This window comes from Equus quagga, chromosome 15 (genome assembly GCF_021613505.1).
Source record: "Equus quagga isolate Etosha38 chromosome 15, UCLA_HA_Equagga_1.0, whole genome shotgun sequence".
In the NCBI taxonomy this organism is placed as follows: domain Eukaryota; kingdom Metazoa; phylum Chordata; class Mammalia; order Perissodactyla; family Equidae; genus Equus; species Equus quagga.
Window position 1 is genome coordinate 38,191,409 of NC_060281.1, and position 8,765 is coordinate 38,200,173.

The following is an 8,765-nucleotide window of genomic DNA, read 5'->3' on the forward strand; positions in this document are numbered from 1 at the left end:
ATCAGAGGGAGCCAGGCTGTGATTTTCCTCAAAGACCCAGAAGCCTCTGTCCTGTCACTTGTTTCTCACGACTACTTTAGGGACAAGGGAGTTTTCACCGCTGAGCACCTTTGCAAGGGCTCAGACTGAGAACCTAGTAGAAGGCAGATCTCCTCCAGTGTCCCAGATAAGGACAATGACTTAGGTTAGTTGAAATGTGGTGAATAACAAAGAAGAGTCAGGTAAATGACAAAAGGTCATCTTCCTGCTATGAGACGTTAACGGACACCACACACCGAGTTGACACGTTCCAGAGCAGTAAACGTGAGTGATGCAGAACAGAGGAGAGAAGTTCGTTTGACGTCTACTGGACTTACTCGTCAGATTGCACTTTCACAAACTTCCCAGCCACCCCCACGGCCTCGCCTGACAGACAGCTGGGCACGGTCCGCCACCCCGCCCTCTGCCGCTCAGTCTCTCCCGCCCTTGCCCGAGGAAGTCCCCTGAGCTCCGCAAGTTGCTTCTAGTTTCTAAAGGATAATTTTCAGTCCTCAAGAGACGAAGATCAGAGCGTCTTACAAGTACAGAAATGCGCGTAGAACCTATCGAGAAATTTCTTGCAATAAAATGTCTCAGGAACCTGCCTAAGATTTCCCTGCCTGGTGCTTGTAAAGCAACTGGGGCTCTGGGAGTAGCATTTGCCTGGCTATGAGTTACAGCGTTTAGATGTTGTTGATTCAAAGAATGGGAAAGTGTACAAAGAAGAATGGCAACTCAATCAAGAAAATATCCTGAAGGAAAGGATGGGTTTAAGGTTACTTTTACCTAATCCAGAAACATAAGGACCCAAAAATCGGTGGGTTTCCGTAGTGTAGTGGTTATCACGTTCGCCTAACACGCGAAAGGTCCCCGGTTCGAAACCGGGCGGAAACAAGCAGTACTTTTTCCCGAGAAGTCTGAATTTTGGTCCAGAAATGTCCACACTGAATTTCTATACCTTTGCACCAACTCTCAAGTCCTCGCGCTTCCTTTGCCGCCCGGGACTTTCAATTGCAAGAATTATGTAACAAGACCAGAGCTGAGACTTGCTTCCTCGCCCCCCTTAACAAGTAATCATGTCCTATCCATTCCATTGGTCAGAGAAGATACTGCGCTTGGCTGCGGTGGCTAACCATCCTAGAAGGAGCGCTTCCTATCTCTTATGGACAGGAACAGAGAATGAATCTCCCTGACACAAAAGTGTGGTTGATGAATGCAAAGAGGATCAGGAGCCAACTGTAACTGCAGGAGAAAGAGCTGAGTGGAGAGTGGTTCCTGGAGTCAGAGAGGAAACACACTGGAAGGGAGAGATCAAGTGGAGCCTGGTTATTTCTTTTAGGACTTTGGCCTTTATTCTGATAAAATGAGGAGATCTTGGATTTTAAGCAGGGAAGTAGCTTTACATGACTTGAGTGTTTCTGCCAGCTCTGTGGAGATTTTTCAGAGAGAAAACAATGGAAGCAAGGAGATCTGTTAAGTCACTCTCGTCGTGCTACATATCAGAAATCACTGTGGTCTGGACAGGATGGTGGCAGTCCAGTTGATGAGAAGTAGTCACAGTGTAGATATATTTTAAAGATGGAGTCAAGAGACATTCCTGAGAAAATGGGTAGGAGGAGTGACAGAAAGTAGAATCAATGATGACTTTGAGGTATTTTGCTGAAAACCTGGAAGGATGGAGTTGCTATTAACTGAAATGGGGAAGCTTGGATGCAGCACTAATATTAGGGGACATTGGGAGTTCTGTTTTAGACATGCTAACTTTTAGATGCCTAGTATAAAACCCTCAAGTGTAATGCTAAGGAATGAGTTGAATCTACAAGCCTGTAGTTTAATGGAATGGTCTAGATTACAGATACAAATTAGTGAGTTGTAGTCACATAGACATTATTTAAGCTACAAGAACTAATAAAATCACCAGGTAGAGACTATATAAAGAAGAGGTCTGAGGACCAAGCCTTGAGACATTCCATTGTAAAAAAAGGTTGCATGAGAATAGGGGAAACAAAGGATATTGAGAAGGAGAAGCCAGTGAGGTAGAAAGACAATCAGGACAGCAGTGTCTTGAAAGTCAAATGAAGAAAAGGTTTTAAGAACAATAATGTGCCTATGGCCCTGAGAAATCAAGGACTTGGAAATGATCATTAATTTTAGACATTTAGAGGTCTTTGGTGATCTAGACCAGAAGCTTCCATGAAGTGATGGCGCCAAAAAACCTCAGTGTACTGGGTTTGAAGAAGAATGGGAAAAGAGAAACTGCAGATAGCAAATCTGTGTAGTTCTTTAGAGATCTTGTGTGACGTCATCTGAGAAATAGGGCAGCAAGATGAAAATGTTGGGGCAGAGAAACATTTTTAAGATAGCAGTCAAATAGTATATTTGAATGATCATCAGAATAATACAATAGTCAGGAGAAGATTGTTTTAGTCAATGCACATAAAATTCTCTTTAAGTCATTAGTATTTCACTGATAGGAATGCAAGAAAATTCCTTTCCCTGAGGAGACTAAAGAATTTTCCAAGGTTTATGGTAGCAAATGTCACAAATAGATTTTAATTCCATGTTTCTCTTTGCTGTTATGTTTCCCTTTCAGGACAAAGTTACATGAAGACTGGTTCCAAAACTATGCTAAAGTTTAAAATGGTGGAAGAAATCATTAGGTGTCCACTACGGAGTAAGAAACTTGGCAATCCACTAGTTTGCCATGCCATTAGTTTCATTTAATAGACACCATCAGCCTGCAATCACAAAAGTGATATTTGCTTTTTGAGGGTGGTCATATTTTCTAACGTGTAATGCTGACACCTAACCTCTGGCCATATAGAATTTGGCCAGAGCACTCCAAGGCATCAATCCATGGGCTGTCAATTGACCTATACAGAGGCCTATAAGCTGATCTTCAGTAAAAATCTCTGCTCCAAAAGTGGTTCAATTATTTAGATGGGTGGTCCACATGGATTTTTTTTGGGGGGAGGGGGGATTTGAATTGGAAAAAGCAAAGAGAATCAGGCAGTAGACAGAAGAGACATAAAGAGTCAAAGAGAAAATGACACTGAGAGATGTACTCCTTCACATTAATTCCTGATTGCCAGCATATAGATCAATGAACTACCACTTTTGAGTAGGGTCAGGATAATCTAGACCATCTATAGATCTTGTTAAATTAAGAGGCTTTCCTCGCCAGATTATAGATGACCTTATCTCTAAAACTCTAATTGGGTAACTCCCACTTCACCTAGGTTCAAGATATGGAAAGAAGAGAATGGAGATGGAGAAAGTAAACACCACGTGCGTCCTTCTGTGAAATTTTGGAAAAGGGAAATACGCCTTTCCTGCTGTGTTGACCCAACATCTCTGGAGGGTCAGATCTAAGGTGATGTTTGCTCCTCTCTCCCACCATCGCTTCAAGCATGTGTCCTTTTTGCTTTAGACAAAGAACTTAATCACTCATTCATTCAATAAATATTTACTGAATCTATACTATGTACCATATACTGCATTAGTCACTGGGATAACAGCTGTGAACAAAATAGACAGAAATCTCTTTCCTTTCCAGTGACAGGGTAACAGAGATATTTTAAAAGCAAAGTTGCATATAAAATGCTAGATGCTGTGAAAATAAATGCTAAGGAGAGCAATTAATCAGAGAAAGACATTAGGAGTGAGTTTCTATTTTCAGTTTCTAAGTGGAATATTGCTGAATTTGAGCAAAAATCTGAAGGACGAAAATGAATGAACCATGAGAATATCCAGGTAAAATCATTCCAGACATAGGATATAGTGCCCACAAAGACTTTACCTTGTGTATTTGAGGAATAGAAATGAGGTTAATTCTGCTAGAGTAAATTGAATGATATTTTAATGTACACATCAGTTATCTATTGCCACAACTATACTGCTTAATAAACGATCCTAATTCAGCAGCTTAAAACTGCTAGAATCTAGTTAGCTCACTAGTCTGTGGTTTACAAATATAGGTTTGGACTGACCAGACTATTTATGTCCCAGATGGGCTGACTCTCATGTCTGGTGAACAGCGGACAATCAGCTAATCGCCATACATCTCTTATTCCCTAGCATGCTAAACCCAGGTGAGTTCTCATGAACATGGCTCAGGGCAAAAGCAACCAGGAAAAAAAATACCCTCCTGCAACTAATAAGCAATTACAGAAAGGTTGTAAGACACATAGGTCATATGCAAAAGTCAATCACTTTCCTATATACCAGCAATGAACACTTGGAATTTGAAATTAAAAACACTATACTATTTACATTAGCACTCCCTAAAATGAAATACTTACTTATAAATCTAACATATTTGTGTAAGATCTATATGAGGAAAATTACAAAACTCTGATGAAAGATATCAAAGGAGAAGTAAACAAATAGAGGATATTCCATGTTCATGGATAGAAAGACTCAATATTGACAAGATGTCAGTTCTTCCCAACTTGATCTATACATTCAACACAACCCCAGGCAAAATTCCAGCAAATTATTTTGTGGATATTGACAAACTGATTCTAAAGTTTACGTGGAGAGGCAAAAGACCCAGAATAGTCAACACAACATTAAAAGAAAAGAACAGAATTGGAGGTCTGACACAACCTGACTTCAATACTTGTTATAAAGCTACACTAATAAGGACATTATGGTACTTTAAAAGAATACATAAATAGATCAATAGAGCAGAATAGGGAGCCCAGAAACAGAGCAACGCAAATATAACCAGTTGGTCTATGATAATGGAGCAAAAGCAATACAATGGATAAAGGACAGACTTTTCAACAAATAGTGCTGGAATAGTTGCAGATCTAGATGCAAAAAAAAAAAAAAAAGAAATCTAGACAGAGACCTGATAATCATAACCAAAATTAACTCAAAATGGATCATAGACCTAAATGTAAAACACAAAACTATAAAACTCCTAGAAGATGACACAGGAGAACATCTAGATGACCATTGAGTCTGGTGATGATTTTTTAGATATAACACCAAAAGCACAAGCCATTAAAGAAACAATTGATAAGTTAGACTTCACTAAAATTAAAAACTTTTGCTCTGTGAAAGACACTGTCAAGAGAATGAGCAGACAAGCCACAGACTGGGAGAAAATATTTACATAAGACATGACTGATAGAGGACTGTTATCCAAAATATACAAAGAGCTCTTAAAATTCAACAACAAGAATATGAACAACTGGATTAAAAAAATGGGCAAAAGATCTCAAAAGACACCTTACCAAGTAAGATATACAGGTGTCAAATAACTATTCAAAAGATGGTCAACATTATATGTCATTAAGGAAATGCAAATTAAAACAACAATGAGATACCACCACACACCTATTAGAATGGCCAAAATCTAAAACACTGACCACACTAAATGCTGGGGAGGATGTGGAACAACAGGAACTCTCATATATTGCTGGTGGGAATGCAAAATGGTACAGCCACTTTTGAAGACAGTTTGACAGTTTCTTACGAAACTAAACATGCTCTTACCAACCATACAATCCAGCAGTTGCATTCCCTGGAATTTACCCAAATGATTTGAAAACTTGCATCCACTCAAAAACCTGCACATAGATGTTTATAGCCAGTTAATTCATAATTGCCAAAGTTTGTAAGCAACCAAAATGTCTTCCAGTAGATGAGTAGATAAATAAACTGTGATACATCCAGACAATGGAAAATTATTCAGCACTGAAAGGAAATGAGCTATCAAGCCATGAAAATATATGGAGGAACCTTAAATGGATATCACTAAGTGAAAGAAGCCAACCTGAAAAGGCTACATACTGTATGATTCAACTATATGACATCTGGAAAAGGCAAAAGTATGGAGAAAATAAAAGGTCAGGTTGCCAAGGATTAGGAGGGAGAGAGGGATAAATAGGCACTGAGGATTTTTAGGGCAGTGAAACTACTCTGTATCATACTGTAATGGTGGACATATGTCATTATATATCTGTCAAAACCTCTGGGATGTACAACACCAAGAGTGAACCCTATGTAAACTACATACTTTGGGTGACAATGACCTGTTGTAGTAGGTTCATCAGTTGTAATAAATCTACCATTCTGATTTAGGATGTTGACAGTGGGAGAGAACGTGTGTGGTGTGGGAGGGGGGATGTGAGAACTTTCCACTCAGTTTTGCTGTGAACCTCAAACTGCTCTAAAAAATAAAGCTTATTTATTTTGTTTTAAATAAAGCTTATTTTAAAAAACAAACAAAAAACTAAATAACAACCCAAAAAAGCAAGGAGAAAGAGCCAAGGGGTTTTTCAAGAATCTTCTTTGTCAAGTTTGCTACTATTCACTGGTGAAAGCAAGTTGCAGTGTTCAGCCTAGAGTGGGAAGGCACTACAAGGTCACATGAGAAAGAGCATGGATAAAGGGAAGGGAGAAGAATTGTGATCATTAAGGCAATAAGCCCACCACAACTAGCTAATTATTTCTGGTTGATTTAATGCAGGAAGGTCAAGATAAAAATCAACTTTTTTATTACCTGGTTCTGTTCTCCACATATTACAGTTTCTTACCCCAATTCCATCGTCATTCAAACCATAATCACGACCCATCCTGCCAGTAACAACATCCCTAAGCCTCACCCACCCTTCACCCTGTCCTTAACAACATCTCTGTTCATTCCATCACTGAACTGAAAGTTAAATTGAGAGCCTCAGAGATAAAATCGGTGTATTTATTATACATTACTTGGATAAACAAATAAATAAATAAAGTGATTTTACTTTTAGGCCAAAATAAAATGTTCAGAACGTGAACTAATCATAACGTTTGGAAACACTCTCTGATAGTGAGGCTTCTTCATACATTCAATCCACAAATATTTATCTAATGCCTACGTTGTGTTGAAAACTGTTCTTGGTCCTGGAGATCTGGAAAAAAAAGCTGTCCTCATAGACAGAAATTCTGGTAAAGGCCAAGTGATAGTTCAAAAGAAAAAACGAAGAGGAAAATATGCATTGTGTCTGATTGTGATTATTTTAGTAGCAAGCAATAACGACTTCAACAGTGTTGACAAGGCAGCGCAAAGGCCGAGGAGGTAATTATGTAGATGAAGCAGGTAAGGGCCACACGTATACTTGGTGGACCGGAATCTGGGAAAGGAACAAGGAACTGGGGCTGTCTGAAGGCCAGCGGCCAGCAGACGCTGCTCTCCAATGCCATCTCAATCCTCATACCCTCATTTTCTTTACTAAAATTTCGATCTGAGGGCTTTATGACACTTTTTCGGCAAGGCTTTTCCTTTTCTGCCCCCCCCCCCCGCCCCCTCTGAAGACGGGGCCAAAAAAGGTAGATGTCATTGCTGAGGATTAAGAAATGAAGTGTATATTTAATTCCAATTTTATGTCGCAAAGGCTATTTCCAATATGTGAGGTGAAGACAGAAAAATTAATTTTCATTTAAGAGGAACGAAGAAAAGTGACACTTCCTTGGCCCGTACGGGGATCGAACCCGCGATCTTGGCGTTATTAGCACCACGCTCTAACCAACTGAGCTAACCGGCCACTGGGCAAGCCGCTGTTTTCATTCAAAAGTTAAAAATTGTGTTTACATTCTTTTGTTTAAAACTAAAGATCTTTCTTCTTCCTTTCCAAAGGAGACTTTCGTTTAACTTTTTTAAGCCAAGATCAAGTCACATTGCTTCTTCAAGCCTCTCTTCCTGTTTTCCATTTCCCCTTTCTGCGCTCCTGCGAAAAGAAAAAGACAAGGTAAAAACTCTTCCTCTGGCAGAAATGAACTTCGCCTCTCCCGTGGAAAACAAACTTTCTCAAACTCGTCGATTCCGCTCCGAGAAAACACAGTGAAACATTCACCACAGAGGTTTCCTCTTTCTCGCCTCGGGAAGGATCTGGGATGAGAAGTTGGTGGTTCTGAGTTTTACTTCCGAATGGGCAGATTCTAAACTGACCCTCCAGCCAGCATGGCTGCTGGGTTTGGTCCTGGCTCCCGGCAGGAGGATTCCTCTCCAACCCGGAAGGAAAAAATCTCCGGCAGATCCGGATTCCTAAGGACTCGGGAGATGCTCCTTCTCTGAGCTCCCGTGACGACGCCCGGAGGTGTGAATGTCTGAGGCTTCCCTTTGCGGTTTTATTATCATGAACGGCTTGTGTTTCCCTTTCGTGTCCTTGAGGACGAGGACTGTGCTGTCTTCATTCCTCTGGCACCCGCGGAGCCCGCACAGCTTGCTAGGTTCTCAGTCACCTAATTTAATGAATGGGGGAAAGGGGCCAGAAGGTCATTTCTGCCACTGATCTGGTCTTCGAAATCGAGCGCAAAGATACTCCGGGTCAGTCAAATGTCATCAGACGTTTCCATTTTTTCTTCAAGTTATGTTCAACAGAAATCAGTTCACCTCCTCGCTGGGGAGTGTGGTGTTGGGGTGGAAGATGGTGGAGAAAGATGCACTTCAACAACAACTCGGAGATCTCCATTGGCCAAAAAGGACTATCCCTCCCAGTTCCCGCCGCTCTTGCTCCGGGAAGAATTCCAAGCACTTCCTTCTTAGCCAAGCTCCTTCCGCGGTTCTTCTCATCCGGCAGCGCCTCGGGCTCCTGGCGCTCAACTCGCTGCGCCTCCCACAGCCCAATGGTTTTCAAGTTCAACAAACTTGGCGCGCATTTCTTTCTACACACGAAACACACAAGGACGGCAATGCAACCCAGGTTTAGCAGGTGCAGGGTGCGTGTGCGTGTGCGTGTGTGTGTGTGTTGGAG

General features: G+C 40.9%; 2 non-coding genes across 2 annotated transcripts; one reads left to right on the top strand and one right to left on the bottom strand.

Annotated features, from left to right (window-relative positions):
- Positions 1–839: 839 nt before the first annotated feature.
- TRNAV-AAC (transfer RNA valine (anticodon AAC)) lies at positions 840–912 on the top strand. The gene has a single exon. It is a non-coding gene; the product is annotated as a tRNA-Val (tRNA).
- A 6,570-nt stretch (positions 913–7,482) lies between these two features.
- On the bottom strand, positions 7,483–7,556 carry TRNAI-AAU (transfer RNA isoleucine (anticodon AAU)). The gene has a single exon. It is a non-coding gene; the product is annotated as a tRNA-Ile (tRNA).
- Between the last annotated feature and the right edge of the window lie 1,209 nt (positions 7,557–8,765).